At 38.2% G+C, this 18,139-nt stretch overlaps 1 protein-coding gene across 1 annotated transcript in view; it reads left to right on the top strand.

Annotated features, from left to right (window-relative positions):
* VPS13B (vacuolar protein sorting 13 homolog B) overlaps positions 1-18,139 on the top strand; it is a 1,305,797-nt gene that overhangs the window by 611,818 nt on the left and 675,840 nt on the right. The window lies entirely within an intron of this gene.

Genomic DNA, 18,139 nt, shown 5'->3' with positions numbered 1-18,139 from the left:
TTAAAAAATGATCCTGAAGAGCACATCTGATGTCAGCTTTTCTAGATTGGAGACTTCGTAGTGATTCAGGGCTGCCGTCTATTCCATTCTCACCATTTTTTAATGATGTGCGCAAACATATTTTCTCTGTTTATTTGCCTCACCCTCCTCTCGCCCCATAGCAGCAGTGTGATTGATCATAATGCAACATACTTTAGCAATGTTCTCTACTAAAGGCCATTCACAGCACTGCAACGGACCAAAGCATACAATACCATGTTCATTACCGCACTATGGTAATACACGGTGGTACGGTACTGTGCCATGCATCCTGAATGGCATACCAATGCACCCTTTCACCTTTGCAGCATTGCACTGCTGAAAATGTTGTGAGATTTTTTTTGTTTATTGTGATTCATTAGGCAGCCTATTCAAATGAATAGGCAGCCTAATGAACTGTATATTTCCATACAATACAGCATGCTTTAAACCAGACCAGGCTGATGTAAATGGACCATTAGGGTTTAAATCTATTGTAAAATATTTTTGCAAAAGGTGGACAACAGGGGAGGTCCTAATATTGCATAGTTGAATGAAATCAGCAGAGTTTAGTGCTAGGAATAGCAGCAGGGTACAAAAATACAATTACTGGTACTAACATATAAATAAATCAACCTGCACTGTTATCCCAGAAATGTGTCAAACAATACATCAAACACATAATTAAAATCAAGCTATATTCATATCCAAAATGACAGCCCCTGGACATAATGCATACAGGTGGGCGGAGCCAAACACCAGTGATCTCATAATGTTCAGAGGCCAGGGCTGCTGTGCTGTGAGACCAGTACACTTTATGGAGCTGGGGATTTATGTGAAAGTACTCATGAGACACTTGCTTGTGCTACTAATTTTGTTAGTGTTGTGACTTTTCCCTTCCTGCTATTTAAATAAAAATAGTAAGTACTATTAGCCCCTTCTTTTTTATGGTTTGAACACGGAGTCATTTACCCTGATGTGTTGAATGGGAGCCATCTGGAGAGCGGTGTGAGGATCTTAAAGGGAACTTGTACCTTCTGTGGCTGATTGTGGTGGATAGGAGCCATGTAGAAAGCGGTCCAGTGATCTTAAAGGGGACATGTACCTTCTTTGGCTGTGGCAAAATGTGATGTATGCTTTATTTGACCTCATAGAAGTTAAGAGGTCAAATAACAAGGTGAGCAGATTGTATTACCACGTGGTAGAGACTAGGGGTGCTTGAGTGCAATTGACCTTTAAGACTTATTAGAGCACACTGTTCTTTTGGTGCGGGCAGTCACAAGCTGGGACATTGGATTGTTTTCTTATTCTATGATAATTTTATTCAAGATTTATGGTATATATTTATTGCACTGAGGGTTTTGCTATACTAATTACTGGTACTGATTCAACAAAATGCCATAAAATGGTAATTCTCAGGTATTTTTTCAGAATATCATTAAGGGTTTTATTAGCCATAGTACTTGTTGGCATTTTAAATAGTTAAGCTTGGAGCATTTTTGCCCATACTTTTGGACACATTTAGTATATTATATATCTTTATATGTAAGTGCCCATTTTATTCATCCATTTACCTTTTGTTCACTGTCAGAATTAAAGTGGTTGTAAATGCAAATGTAAAAAAAAATTACTTTTTGCCGTACATGAATACATTTTAATGTAAACATACATTCAGCTATGAGTGTATCTCAGAAAAATTCTCCCTTAGCTTGTCTCAGCCCTCCAAAAACTGCCGGTCTGTGGGTGTGGCTTAGGACCAGAGAATAGTAGGCGGAGATGTGATGTCACACAATCCTCCAGTTATGCTTACCCTCAAGCCTCAACTCAGGAACGTGCACAGCTATCTGACATCTCTATGCCTGCGAGCATGTCTCCTGAGTGCATTCAGGATCTGTGCTAATCAGGAAAAAGCTGGTAGGAAGGGGTTAATATTAAAAATCCTAGGAATCCTGCAGCCTAAAGGGATAATGTGGACCAGGAAACATTCTCATGTAAAACTCTATAAACAGCAATTCACAAGCTAGGTGCTGTGAATAGAGCAGGGCAATAATCAGCTGTCAGCAGACTTACCTAGATAACTACAGCATTACTGAAGTGATGCCGATCTATGTCACAAATCACTGCTGCTGAGTTCTCCATCTAGTGAAGACATAGACCAGCAGGGAGAAGACACCCGCTCCCCCACCCCTTTGCAGTGTATTACATGGAGGCTCATGCTGGTCTCGTTATCAGCACAGCCTGTCACTCACAAGAGAAGGAGAGTGACGACACCATTTTTTGATTGTGTTGGATTTATCCTGTTCAGAAGAGCAGGTGGGATTTCTGGAGAAGGGGATTGCTTCAAGATACCGAACTAAGCTCAAATGCTTAGTGAAGGTAAAATCTATTCAACTGTAGGATTAGATTGATTTGTGTTTTTTAGGTTTACAACCACTTTAAGGAATGTAAACCTGTGCTGAGAAATTAATGTGGTATTTTAAAACTCATTAAGCATGATATGGGAAAAAGGTATTAAATTAGCTTGTAGTATGTACATGTTGCTGTAGCAAGAAAAATCCCATCGTCTTTCAGCAGCTTGTCATATAACCAGTTTCTTGGATGGCTGGTGCTTAGACATGATCAACCAGTCAGCAGCTTTGTCAAATAATTATTTTAACTACAGTCAAAGAATTCCCCCATAGTAGCACGGACCACATGACCATTGATTTGGCAGTAGTCAAGTGACCTACTGTCATAGAGAGAGAGCCTGCATTCCTGTTATAACCATAACCATGAGTTTTTTCATGGTTTGCTAGCATTCTTTTTTGTCAGGATTGCTGAATTTGAAAATATCTCTGTCTCTTCTATCGATTCAAAGAGCAACGATTATGTGTAACAGTCAATAACCATAAGCAAGCAGATTTTACATATAAATTTAGAACAGTCAATTTTTAATCTAGAAAAATTGCCGCAAAACCATTCGTTTTTAACATTTCTGATTAAGCTTCTGCTCTGATCTGCCTAGAGGTCAGTTTTAAATATTTTGTGCATAGTACGGCACAAGAGTCAGGGCTAGATCGATAAAGTTACAAATATAAAGCCTACATATGTATTCCTATATGGCACAAATTCAAACTGTAATTATTTATTGAATAGAGAAAGTTGCAAATGTGATATTAATTCAGTTTGTATTTCTAGGGCACCTTACAGTTTTTATTTCAGGTAATTATTCAACCTTCCTGAAACCTGTAAAGTGTTAGAGTGACATAGCCTACTTCTGTGAATGAAGTCAGTATGGTAACATGACATTCTTCAATGCTTCATCATTAGCAATTGATATTTTTCATATGCAGCACTTGACATAACAGGAATTAAAATAGGAGGTGATTCTATTTCAAGAATTTGCAATAATTCCTCTTCTTTAACACATAAATGTGTCCAATATTGGCCAGAGAACACGTTGCTACCAAAACTGTAACAAGATCCTTGAAACAGAGACGGCGTTTCCATGGAAAAATGAAGTAACGCTCGCTACAGCTGTGATGCATTAATGACTAGGATTTTTTTTTTAATCATTTGTGTTTGGTGTGGCTCAGCGGGTCCCGACCAGATGGTTTCCATGAACAAGATGTGACCCCCAGCTCCAGGACTCCTTGCTAGTAACTTCTTTCTTTTTACTTCCTTTCACTCAGCAGTGTCGCATCCTTATGATAATAGAGGGCTTAGGAGTGACCTGCCGTATTGTCAGGGTCATATCAAATGTTGTAGACTAGGGTAGGTTGCTTAGCTAAAATGAAAGTGGTTAGTAGGAACCCTGGTCTAAGAGCAGTGTCTTAAAATGGACAACTTAGGCCTGACTCACAGTTTAGAATCAGGTAGGTTAATCAAAGTGACAGAAATTTTTTTTATTTGTGCAGGTGACATAAACCACTTAACTGGCAGTAGCAAAATATGCAGTTCAGTCATCTTTTGTGGCCCTTGAGTAGTTTGAGTAAAAGCTTTGAGCCAAACCAAGCCAAGGTTTATGCAAAATCTTTCTCTAACACAGGACAGTCTGTAAGTGTCCATTCACACTATAGATTGTGTTGAGTTAATGCATTGCATTGTCATGCATTTGGGCCCCTTAATTTAAGCAGCTTATTAATTTAAAAGGAGCTACCAACAAATATTAAAGCATAAACATGACTGGTCTTTTTATCCTAAGGCACAACATACGCATTATGGTATGCTGCAGCTAAGGAGTGTTGCTTGCTTCTGTAGTTGATGTGTTGGGATGCCTGTCAAAGTGAGTGACACTGTCAATGCATGACGACTCATGCGTTGCAGTAACACGCAATAATATCGGGATGTTATGCTCATTATAATAATGCGCCTTGAATTCGGTTTTAGAGTGTTCGGTTTTCTGTAAATCATTTCACAGCCCTTGAGATAAAACATCTAGTTTTGTCAGAGCTGAAGTCAGTGGTACCTACCACATGAAAGTAGTTTTGTGGACATGTAGATCTTATAGTCATTTATGTGATCTGCTGTGTTCCCTTGTGTTTATACATGATCCAGTTACAAAGCAAACAGGGATAGCCACTGTGGTCATATTATCGTACAACTGCTTCTGTTATCCCTTAAATGATCTAGAAGACAGGACTTGATGTTAGATGTTTAGGTTTGTGGACCTAAATGTTAATTGTGAGGCAGATCATCTAGATCTTTACACATATTATTTCCTTTTACTCTTTTCGATTATCTATTCTAGTGGTTCAGTCCTCAAGTACCCCCATCAGGTTTTGTTTTTAGGATTTCCTTCACCATGCACAGATGCCTTAATCAAACCCAATGGCTTGGTATTTATGAAAGCTATTTAATCTAAGGAAAATTCCCAAAATATGGTATGTTGGGTTTGCTTGAGGACTAAGGGTGGGAACCTCTGCTGTATTTTATTATGCTCTATTATGTATATACTCAACAATTTAGAAGACTTTAAAAAAAAAAAAAATTTTTAGTTGAATTTTATGTACAGCTTATTTTTTCTGTACATATTAGTAAAACACACATATTCAGTAGCTATGTACAGTGATAAATACAATCATATTTAATAATCCACATTGTACACTACTATTTCTTTATTGCACAAATGGTTCATGCAGTCAAGGTCTTAAATGGAAAAAGTATTTTAACCCTTGCATGTAGCTACTAGTGTAATCTGCTATATTGGCAGCAACCTCAGCCACATGTTCTCTGTAGCTGATCGGGCCTACACGTTTCTTTGGAGATTGTTTTCATTCAATCACACAGAACTGTTCCTGTAGTGATGTGGAATACCCAGGTGGGTTAACAACTCATTTACAGGACTTTTTTTGCCAATGTGGTAACCTTCCAAGACCATTAGTCCGGTCCAGTGATTTTTTTTGTGGTAGATGTATGTGCAACAGAAGCCTTTGGATTGTTAACTTTTGCTCTGCTGTTTCTTATATCTTTGGGGACTATAGTACTTGTTCTGCACTGATCTGTATATGATGCCCACTTCCATTTGCAAACATTTGCCTAGCTGTTGATGTCCAAGTCTTGAAATTTCTTAATACTCCTTCTTTGAGTTCTCTGGATTGGTTAATGTTGTATTAAAGCATAATTTGTAAAGAGAAGGTGACCAATATAAGGTCAGACCCAGAGAAGAATTGGTTTGACAATCTGATCCATTTATTGTAATACCTGATTGTATCGACCATTTTTTTTTAGATGTCTCTGCTTCCCTGATTTTTAAATACTCTTAAAGCTGAACTCTGGACACTAAAAGATTGTTGGGCTGATTTATTTGGGGAGTTTATAATCTTAGAATCTTCACACAATAAATTTTATGAATATTAACTTTAGTCCATTCATGTGAAAAGCAAACTTCTGTTCACTTTGAATATCCAGTCCTGCTAAGGCTGTCCGGACTTGAAGTTACCCAATTGTGAAATAAGTAAATGGAAGTTTACTTTTCACATGATTGGATGATTGAAGCGAGTATTTACGTAATATATTGTCTAAAGATTCCCAATTCCTTTAGTAAACCAGCCTTCATATGTTTGCATACTTTTTATTTGCTTCCACTGAATTGACAAGCAGCGAAACAACATTTCTGTGTATATGGATTGCTTCTATACATTATATGATATACTGTATTGCTATGATAATTTTGTAGAATTTTCCACATTTTGTCATGTTACAGCCAAAAACATAAATGTATTTTATTGGGATTTTATGTGATAGACCAACACAAAGTGGCACATAATTGTGAAGTGGAAGGAAAATGATAAATGGTTTATCATTTGTTTAATCATCAGGTAATATCTGAAAAGTGTGCATTTGTATTCAGCCCCCTTTACTCTGATACCCCTAACTAAAATCTAGTAGAACCAACTGCCTTAAGAAGTCACCTAATTAATAAATAGAGTCCATACAGCTGTTCTGTGAAGCCCTCAGAGGTTTGTTAGAGAACATTAGTGAACAAACAGCATCATGAAGGCCAAAGAACACACTAGAAAGGCCAGGGATAAAGTTCTGGAGAAGTTTAAAGCAGAGTTAGGTTATGAAAAAAAATCCCAACATCTCACGGAGCACTGTTCAATCCATGATCCAAAAATGGAAAGAGTATGGTACAACTGCAAAACTACCAAGACATGGCCTTCCACCTAAACTGACAGGCCAGGCAAGGAGATCATTAACCAGAGAAGCAGCCAAGAGGCCCATGGTAACTCTGGAGGAGATGCAGAGATCCACAGCTCAGGTGGGAGAATCTGTCCATAGGACAACTATTAGTTGTGCACTCCACAAATCTGGCCTTTATGGAAGAGTGGCAAAAAGAAAGCCATAAGAAGTCCCATTTGCAGTTTGCGAGAAGTCATGTGGGGGACACAGCAAACATGTGGAAGAAGGTGCTCTGGTCAGATGAGACAAAAATTGAACTTTTTGGCCTAAAAGCAAAACGCTATGTGGGGTGGAAAACTAAGACTGCACATCACCATGAACACACTATCCCCACCGTGAAACATGGTGGTGACAGCATCATGTTGTGGGAATGCTTTTCCTCAGCAGAGACAGTGAAGCTGGTCAGAGTTGATGGGAAGATGGATGGAGCCAAATACAGTGCAATCTTTGAAGAAAACCTGTTGGAGTCTGCAAAAAACTGGGGTGGAGATTCACTTTCCAGTAGGACAATGACCCTAAACATACAGCCAGAGCTACAATGGAATGGTTTAGGTCAAAGCATATTCCTGTGTTAGAATGGCCCAGTCAAAGTCCAGACCTAAATCCAATTGAGAATCTGTGACAAGACTTGAATATTGCTGTTCACAGATTCTCTCCAACCAATTTGACAGAACTTGAGCTATTTTGCAAAGAAGAGTGGGCAAAAATGTCACTCTTTAGATGTGCAAAGCTGGTAGAGACATCACCAAGAAGACTTGCAGCTGTAATTGCAGTGAATTCTACAGTGGTTCTACAAAGTATTGACTCGGGGACTGAATACAAATGCACGCCACACTTTTCACAGGTTTATTTAAAAAAAAAAATTGAGAACCATTTATCATTTTCCTTACACTTCACAATTATGTGCCACTTTGTGTTGGTCTATCACATAAAATCCCAATAAAATATGTTTACGTTTTTCGTTGTAACATGATAAAATGTGGAAAATTTCAAGGGCTGAGAATACTTTTTAAGGCACTGTATTTTTATTTTATTTATATATTTATTTATTTTTTTCCTTTGTTAAGGTCATTTTTTTAACAGAGTAGAAGTGAACATGTCGCATGTTACATTAACAATCACGCCACAGTAGATAGAATGAAAGTGAAAATCACAGTTCACTTGGGGACTGTGGGTGGTCTGCTCAAAGCTTGTTGAACATGGTTTAAGGTAAACAGCTTCTATTTTAAATGACTGTAATTTAATCACAAGGAAGGTGTTAGTGACAAATATGTTTGGATATCTTGCTAATTGGTACCATGTTTTAAAATCATGGTTGTAAACTTTCTGAGATCTATTAGGATAGTTCTTGTTTAGATAAAAACCCTTGTATGTCGTCGTGTGCTTGGTATATAATAATGTCAAAACTGTATTATGCTCCATTTTTTATAGAAATGTTATTATTATCCATTTAAGATACCAAGGGGATCTGCCTGCTGGTATATCACTGTTTTTAAAGAAAGCATGATATGGAAAATTAAAGCAAATTTACTAGGTTAAGTTGTGCTACCTTTAGTGTTTTCTGGCAATATGCTATTATCCACTGTTGATATTCCATTTGTAGTATTGTAGCTTGAAGTAGTGGTATCCTTATAGAATATCATTTTATAACCCTCCATCAGAATGGGAATGCCAGCACTGATACCTGTGCTATTCTCTTAATTAACATTGCAGAGGTGCCCTAATGAAGTCTGTTAAATACTTTAAAACTAACCAGAATTATATGCCAAATGTTACTTTTTCAAAGGGAAAATTACTGAGCATCTTGTGCTGCTGATCTCCAGAGAAACAGTGTAGACTGCTGTGGTTTTCATTATATCTTTATCTGTATTTCAGGGTTTTTTTGCCATAGTATTATTATACAGGATTTATTTAGTGCCAACAGTGTTTGCAGCACTTTACAATATAAAAGGGAGACAATACAGTTACAATACAATAAAAAAGAGGATTAAGAGGGCCCTGTTCATAGGGGCTTACATTCTAAGAAAATATAATAATATAGTATGGCATATTATATTACTTGTATTTGCATAATTTATAGATGAGCAAAACTGTTGCATGCATTAGCATTAATTATGCATTAAGCAAGGTTTCCTTGGTTATGAAATTGCTAGATTCTCCAAAAATCAGACAAATCTATGTATGCCTTTTCAGGGTAATCAAAAAGCGCCAAAAAAAAAACCTATTTTTTTCTGATAAAAGAACAGTGCTAACAATTGTGCAGCAGTATGTTACCAGTGGTGAATCACCTGCTAACACCTATCTAATGTCTCTGATTTCCTTCAGCCTGTTGAACACAGAAGTTAAAAAAGTTTTTTAATGATCTGAAATGAGATGCATTGTTGTCTATGGGACATTGCACACAGCTGAATAAAGATCAGTAATACAGCGAGTACAGAGCAGTAGAACAAAAATAGAACATTTTTCATTTGAGCGCAGTAATTTACTCGTGTGTTTACTCATTTAGGCCCCTTTTACACGAGCATTATAATTTACTGATGTTTACTCAGGAACATGTGATGTTTGTGTGCAAGGGGCTACAATACTGGCAATGAAGAAGAATTTTATTCATCTGTATACTTACACACCTTTACTTGTTTATACTCAACATTACTCAGTTCTTTACACACAGCTTTTGGACCCTTGCACACAGGCGTCACAAGTTCCTGAGTAAACATCGGTAAATTATGATGCTCGTGTGCAAGGGGCCTTATAGTCACTCACATACACTTATGCCTAGTACATATGATGAGAATATCGGGTGTATAAAATAACTTTTTCAGAGCAATGATACAACAATCTGATCGTTACAAAGCTTTTAAGAACTTATCATGACAGTTCATGCAAAATTGTCCAGAGGGAATAGCACGAAAATGTTTCCTGTAAGATTACGGAATGAACTATTTTCATTTAACCACTTGCCATCCAGAAGATTTAGCCCCCTTCTTGACCAGGTATTTTGTTGCAATATGGTGCTGCGTTAATTTAACTGACAATTACACGGTCTTGCAACGCTTTTTTTCCCACAAATAGAACTTTCTTTCAGTGGTATTTGATCACCTGTGTGTTTTTTATTTTTTGCGCAATAAACAAAAAAACACTGACAATTTTAAAAAAAAAAACAATATTTTTGACTTTTTTTGCTATAAAATATGTACAGTAAAAAAATTTAAAAATCAAATGTCTTCATAAATTTAGGCAGAAATGTATTCTGCTACGTCTTTGCTAAAAAAAATCCCAATATGTGTAAATTAATATGTTTACTTGAAAGTTATAGTGTCTACAAATGGCAGTATATATACTGGAATTTTTAAAAAAAAAATGTTGTACTAGTAATGGTGGTGATCAGCGACTTATAGCGGGACTGCGGCGTGTATTCTGACACTGGGTGGAACTGACTAACTGCCACTGACATCCCAATGACACTAATACAGTGATCTGTGCTAATAAAAAGCACTGACACTGTACTAATGACACTGAGCAGGAAGAAGTTAACATCTGGAGCGATCAAAGGGTTAACTAAAAGAATTGTTGTGCTGTTTTACTGTGTGTGCTGTGTGTGTTTTACTAGGGAATCATGCTGCTGTGTATTTTTCTGCTGCACAGAGAAATACACAGCAGCATGTTACTACTGGCAGGAGAGAGCTGTGTTGTTTACACACAGGTCTCTCCCCTGTCAGTGTTACTCGGCGATCGCCAGGTGCCGGCGGGGAATCTCCTGTTGATCAACATCTGTAGCCGCCAATGGCAGCGCGCACGCATGTTCCCTACACGTAAATGCAAAATCACATATATATATACCGGTATGTGATTTTGAGCAGCCACTGCTGCCTTGTAACAGTAGTTCTGCTATAATTCTGCTGTAGGGAAGCGGTTAATCAGCACAATTTTCATCCATAAAAAAATAAAGTGACCAAGACCGTGCATGCTTGGAAAGAATGTATTAAAATACAATACATTACATCATCGCGGGAAGTTCTGTCTTACAAGAATGTTCGGAACTCTAGTAACCTATTAGTTTTCAATATGAGACTAGCATGCAAAAAAAAAAACAGATGACCATTCGTCTGATATTCTAGTGTGTGTACTAGGCATTAAGGTTAATTTGATGCAGAAGCTAATGTGTATGCATATAAAAAAACTGAGTCGCTGAAGCAATTTAAAACTAACATGGATCTTGGAGAGTAGAAGGGATAATTCCCTGATACTCAACCATGCCAAACAGCGAAACGGGTCTGTCGAACATAAATGTTTATGATTTTAAAAAAAAGGAAGTCTGACTTGCAATTGTGTGGAAACTGCACACCATCAATGAGCTTCTGTATTGTTCAGTCCTTCTTCAGCAGAATGACTTACAGGATTCAGTAATTTCAGATTAAGCTAACCAGGTAGCTTTCCCAACTTTCTCAGACGTGGCAAAGTGCAGTTAAAAACTTGTTCATGTACCAGGTAAACTTCTCAATCAGCTGAAAACAATCATCAGTGATGTTTAGTGTGAGGCGTTATTTGTCAAATGTACAATACACTGTTATATTCCCCAGCATTTATCCTGGCCATTCAGCAAAGAGAACCTGTTTAGTCTGTTTTTAGTTAAAAATTAGAAGCAATGAATGCATGTGGAATATATTAAACATAAAAATACAGTGCAGCGCTTCCTCAAAATAAATAAATGTGAACCCAAATATCATAAAAAGCATTGATAAGATTCTGTGGTGAACATACATCCATACTAGTTAACATGCATTTTTTGAAATATAAAAGTCTCTAAATAGTGATATCTTCAACTTGAATAACTTTCAAAGCCATTATCTTCATATATCTAAATCCTCCACCATGGATCACCAGATGTGCCTTCACCTGGAGTATTTGACCTCATGTTAAGTTCGGTCAAAAAATGCATGTGTCCTTTGATTTGGACATGATCCAGCGGGTATATCCCAGATTTAGACTCTTCCTCCAGAGATCAACACTTCTTTAATCTCTCCTCCTTCACTCAGTGTATATGTTAAAAAGACAGAAAACACAATAGTGCTTATCCTTAAAAACATGAAGCTTTATTAAAACATATATGTGGCCACTCACACTTTTGAGGTGCTGTATCGCACCAGATATGTATCGCTTTTTGGAAAACAAATAGTGCTGTGAAACAGGGATACAGAGAAAATCCTTTACTCATCTGTTGTGGATCGGTGTGTAAACAGCATTGTGGTGTCTTCAAGCCCCTACCCTACGTGTTACGCCACAGGGTCACGTGGTTTCCTCAGGGGTATGCGTCATGCATATTTGTCCAATCTACAGAGAATCGTACAAGAAATTACTCTAAATATGTAGCTGTGCACTGTGACAGGGCCACTTCATTACAAAATGTTAAGTAAGTTTGGCCTGGTTTTCTTTAACCACCTCCCGCCCGCCATATAGTAATATGACGGGCGCAAGGTGGTTCTTTCGTTCTGGGAGGACGTCATATGACGTCCTCCTATTCTCACTGTGCATGCATGGCTCAGGGAGCATGCAGCGTGGCGATCGGCGGTGTGCTGTGTCCCTCGGACACAGCGGATCACCGATCACTGAAAGAGCTGAAGATGTCAGCTCGGTCATGTGATCAGCTGTGTCCAATCACAGCTGATCACATGTAAACACGGAAATGCCGGTTATCGGCATTTCTCTCCTCTCGAGCTCGAGGAGAGCCGGTAATCGGCTTTCTGCGGAGGGGACATGTACACTGATCATCAGGTCAGTGTCCATCAGTGCCTCGTGCCAGTGCCACATCAGTGCCACATATCAGTACCTACCAGTGCACATCAATGCCACATATCAGTGCCCATCTGAGCTGCCTTTCAGTGCCAACCAGTGCCACCTATCAATGCCAATCAGTGCTGCCAATCAGTGCCAGTTTTATATTTATTTTATTTTTATTTTTTTTTACATACTGTCACCCTAGCATGGTGACACTGTACTACTTTTGGGGGGTGATGATTTTTTTTTTTTTTACACTGATTGCTTTTACACCCATATAGGATGTAAAAGCAATCATTTCTTTTTCTCTCTGTCTGCATTCTTGCAGCCATTGAGAAATACTGAGTGAGCTGTGATTGGTCACAGCTTGTCACATGGTACAAGGCTGTTGTGAATAGCCTTGTACCATGTGACCTCTGTGATCATTCACAGATTTCACACGTAGTAAGCAATGATGTCACAAGTGACATCTTGCTTACTACTTTGCATGTGATCACTGATTGGCCAGTCAGTGATCACATGATCGGGACCTCGTAGAGAGGTCCCGTCCAACGATCGGTGTTTCACTGTGTCCGGGGAGCGTGCAAAAGCAGGGTGTGGGGAGGCCATTTATAAACGGCCACCCGACCCTGCATGCCACCATCCGGCAGTTTATATACAACGGCCGGTCGGGAAGTGGTTAAGGCACACCACTATTATCTCCATGTTTTATACCATTTGCATATCACAGTATTATTTGTTGTGCTTGATTTGTTGTTTTGGCTTGCCAGGTTGTTGTCTGTATGTTGTCTTGATTGTCTGACTTAAATATAATGAAATAATAAATTATCTCCATGTTTTGCAGTAGTTCATTACTATCAAACCCTTAAATTTTATTTTATGGCAAACCGCTATTATGTTTTGCTGCAGTGTAAAAGTGTTTATTTTTTTCACCCTTTAATATTTTTGCATTTTCATGATTATTACTGAAAATATTTTTAGAGCTGTGTATGTGTTTGGATAAGGGTAAGTAAGCTAGATACACCGCTGCTTTAAATACTGAATGATAGTTTATTGAGAGAGTATTGTGTATGTTATCTTAAAAATGGGAATTATTTTTCTGTGTTCTTCACATTAAACATATTGCTTGCATGTTTATATAAGAAATACAAGACACTGAAAATACATGGTGAATGATCCTTTCAGTTGTCTTGATAATGATGATCTTCCTGTTTGTTGCATCTCAGCAGAAGCAGCTGATGGTCTTTGGAGTTTCCAGTCACCTCTTTTTGGGGCTTGAAAAATGCAGTAAAAAATATATATTGAAAGTTTTTTTAAGATTTGATTGACAGAACATGAATAGGGAAACTTGCAGCAATGTTATGCCTTGATCGACTTAAAATAATGTAGATGTTTCTAAAGAAATTGTGGCATAGATATTGATCCTTTTGTTCATGTTCATTCTTTATAGAGGAACAGTACCCTTTCATTGAACATAACAAGGACAGCATAGCTCAACTTGACTCTGACCTGTTCCTAATGAACCAGAAAATGGTTGTGGATGTCAGAGGAACAAACCTTGAAACCTTTACACAGTGACTAATTCTAGCAGGGATTTTTAGAAAAATCTAAATGCGTTACATCTGGAACAATACATGGTCCAGGATAAATAAAGTCCGTCCTGCAACCTTGGATCAATAAACTACTTATCAAAGGCGTAATTAACTTCAACGCATGACTCAAATAGCACTAACACCAGATACAAACAGAGACTTTGTGAAACAATATATTTATTTTTCCAGAATTACACTATTTTCCTGCAATGAATTCTTGTCAGGTTTTCTAAGCAAAAACCCAGAGAACTGTTTAATTGGAGATGCATATGTAGGTTGTATGTGCCAGGTTTTTACATTATTTATAATACCATGGAGGAATACCATGACGATTTTACAATTATGTGGTCCTTTTAACCTTAGCTGGGCCTGGATTTCATGCTGCCTCATTGCATTATACGGTGAAGTACTATTGTCTTCACTGAAAATATTTTGTAATAGCGGAAATAAAATCCCTGTCTATGTAAACCTGATGATCTATCAGTTCTGGGTAGATGATGGGAAGTTTTATTCACCTTTTATCTTTTTTTTTTCCTCATCCCTTCCTGGGAATCTGGTGAATTAGAACTCTGTACCCCAACCCCCACTCCTGCCACACACTTTAGTTTCTAGTGCAATAAACTAGTTTTGTTGTGGCAGCTTTAGGGCCAACTAATTTAAATCACCTAATTTATTGTGCTTGAAAACCTCATGCTAAATAAACTAGCCTTAACCGCAATCAAAACTTTAAAGCCAAGCTCGAGCCTCTGCGCTTTTTAAATCTGTTTTTTTAATGCTTTCTGACAGTGTAGCAGCTTTTACTATGCAACTGCCTGTGTGTCTTCCACTATGTTCCAAAGAATTTGAATTGTTCACTTTTCTAGACTTAAGGGGTTGATGCCAGCACACAAGACATTTGGGCATTTCTAGTTGCAGTGGCTGGGCATAGTGCACTGGAATGTCAACTGGAAAAGGTTGACAGCATTGCCACACCCACATATATTTAATCACTGCACTTTGAGTAACTTGGAACCTGCAGTGCATGCTTGGACTTGTAATCCCATCAGGACATCACACTTGTGATAGCGCTCAGGTTTACATTTTTATTATTATTGCAGTTGTGATATGCATGCTTTTTGCCCCCCTCCCACAGGCCAGCAATAGATGGAAGACTATAAGACAGCATTTCTCAACTAGGATTCTTCTATAGGTTGCAAGGGGGTCCTTGAACAATGAGAAATTACCCAGTGATCTTTTCTTCTGTCTATAAGGAAAGCATTTATCCCACTGACCACTAACATGAGGAGCATTCTTCTTCTCGCCACTAATGTAAAGAGTATTCTTCCTACTTGCCACTAGTCTGAGGGTCCATCTCCCACTAACCACCAGTGTAAGGAGGCAATACATTTACTACCAGTGTAAGGGATGCTTCGCTTACCATAATTATAAATAAGCACTTTTCTGACCACCATGTGACTGAGCACAATTTTCCAGATATGTGAAGTCCCTCCATGGCTCCCCCCATGTTCTATAAACACCTCAGAGTGTGTGTGATATACACCTTTTTTTTTCACAATCTCTCCACTGCTCCCATTTATACAGTGGTGAAAATAAATATTTGATCCTCTGCAGATTTTGTAAGTTTTCCCACCTACAAAGAAAATAAGGCTCTATAATTTTTATCATAGGTGTATTTTAAATGAAATAGACAGAATGTTAACCAGAAATCCAGAAAAAACACGTGATACAAATGTTAGAAATTGAGTTGCAGTTCAGTGAGCAAAATAAGTATTTGATCTCCCACCAACCAACAATAATTCTGGCTCCCACAGACTGGCTATGTGCTCTTGCGGTACACAGATTAGTCCTGTCAATTTAGGAAGGTGCTCCTAATGACAACTCATTATGTATATAAAAGATATTTGTCCACAGAATTTCTTTATTCTATTCAAACCTCACTACCATGGGTAAGACCAAAGAGCTGTCAAAGGACGTCAGAGCCAATATTGAAGACCTGCACAAAGCTAGATGAGGCTACAAGACCATCAGCAAAAAGCTTGTTGAGAAGGAGACAACTGATGGAGTGATTATTCGCAAATGGAAGAAATACAAAATAACTGTCAATCACCCTTGGTCTGGAGCTCCATGCAAGCTTTCCCCTAATGGGGTAAGGACGATCATGAGAAAAGTGAGGGATCAGCCCAGAACTACACGGGCAGAGCTTGTGAATGATCTCAAGGCAGTTGGGACCACAGCCACCAAACAAAACCATTGGTAACACAATACACTGCCATGGATTGAAATCCTGCAGTGCCCACAAGGTCCCCCTCCTCAAGAAGGCACATGTACAGGCCTGTCTGACGTTTGCCAGTTAACATCTAAATGATTCAGAGAAGGCTTAGGTGAAAGTGCTGTGGTCAGAGGAGACCAAAATTGAGCTCTTTGGCATTAACTCAACTTGCCGTGTTTGGAGGAAGAAAAATGCTGACTATGACCCTAAGAACACCATCCCTACAGTCAAGCATGGAGTTGGAAACATTGGGGCTGTTTCTCTGCTGAAGGTACAGGCTGACTTTGCCGCATTGATGGGTCAATGGACGGGGCCATGTATTGTAAATTCTTGTATGAGAAACTTCTTCCCTCCGCCAGAAAACTGAAGACGGGTCATGGATGGGTCTTCCAGCATGACAATGACCCAAAACATACCGCCAAGGCAACAAAGGAGTGGCTCAAGAAGAAGCACATTAATGTTATGGATTAATCCCTTAGCAAATTTATGAAGGGAGATGAAACTTCAAGTTGCCAAGCGACACCCAAAAAACCTTAAGGATTTAGAAAAGATCTGCAAAGAGGAGTGGATCAAAATCCCTCCAGAGATGTGTGCAAATCTGGTAAACAACTAAAAGAAACATCTTACCTCTGTGCTTGCCAACAAGGGTTTTTCCACTAAGTACTAAGTCATGTTTTGCTTAGGGATCAAATACTTATTTTACTCACTGAACTGTAACTCAGTTTATAACATTTGTATCGTGTGTTTTTTCTGGATTTTTGGTTGATATTTTGTCTCTATCATTTAAAATACACCTATGATAACAATTATAGACCCTTCATTTCTTTGTAAGTGGGCAAACTTACAAGATCTGCAGGGGATCAAATAGTTATTTTCCCCACTGTATACTCACTTTACAGAGTAACAAGATTCCTTACAATCTATAACTGAACAATACATTGTACATGTATTAATGCAAGAATATTTAAGAACAGCATAACGTTGCATAATGGCTAACAATAAGCACTGAATAGAGAACAAGGATTCAAATAATTATTTTCCCCACTGTATATGGTTGTTGTATCTTGTATGTTTATTTTGTAATGTTAGCTACATTGTGTATTCAATTATATTTTAATCTGTACAGTTTTTGCATGTCCTTCTGCTGGAATGAATCCCGATGAAGCTGTGTTGGCAAAATGTGTACGCCTTATTCTACCTATCATCGGAACAGAGAATTATCCAGATTTACGTTTCTCTGCCATTACTATTTACTACATTATTATTAATATTGAAAATGTGGTATAGAGCAGACCTGGGTGTAAAGTATGCCGTATTAAATTTTTTCTTTCTTTTTAATTTTTCTTTTATAATTACAACTTACTTTCCCCTAAGGGCAGCACAGTGCCTAAATGGTTAGCACTTCTGCCTGGCAGTACTAGGGTCATTGGTTTGAATCCCAACCACGGCACCACCTGCCTGGAGTTTGCATGTTTTCCCTGTGCCTGCGTGGGTTTCCTCCGGGTACTCCGGTTTCCTCCAAGACTCCAAAGACATGCTGGAAGGTGAATTGGCTCCTGTCTAAATTGACCCTAGTATGTGTATGTATGAATGTGAGTTAGGGACCTTAGATTGTACACCTCTTGAGGGTTAGGGACTGATGTAAATGTACAATATATATGTAAAGCGCTGCGTAAATTGACGGCGCTATATAAGTACCTGAAATAAATAAGTACTTATTAGTAGGGTATCCCTGGGACTTGAAAGTTATCTCAAGGGTTTCTTCATGTTGGTTGAGAAGAGCTGCTGTAAGAACAAATGTGGTCACTTTCTGATAAGTAAA

The sequence above is a fragment of the Staurois parvus genome, unplaced genomic scaffold (genome assembly GCF_062004578.1).
Source record: "Staurois parvus isolate SC_StPar_1 unplaced genomic scaffold, SC_StPar_1.0 ptg000052l, whole genome shotgun sequence".
Taxonomy (NCBI): domain Eukaryota; kingdom Metazoa; phylum Chordata; class Amphibia; order Anura; family Ranidae; genus Staurois; species Staurois parvus.
This window is presented reverse-complemented; position numbering and strand designations above follow the sequence as displayed.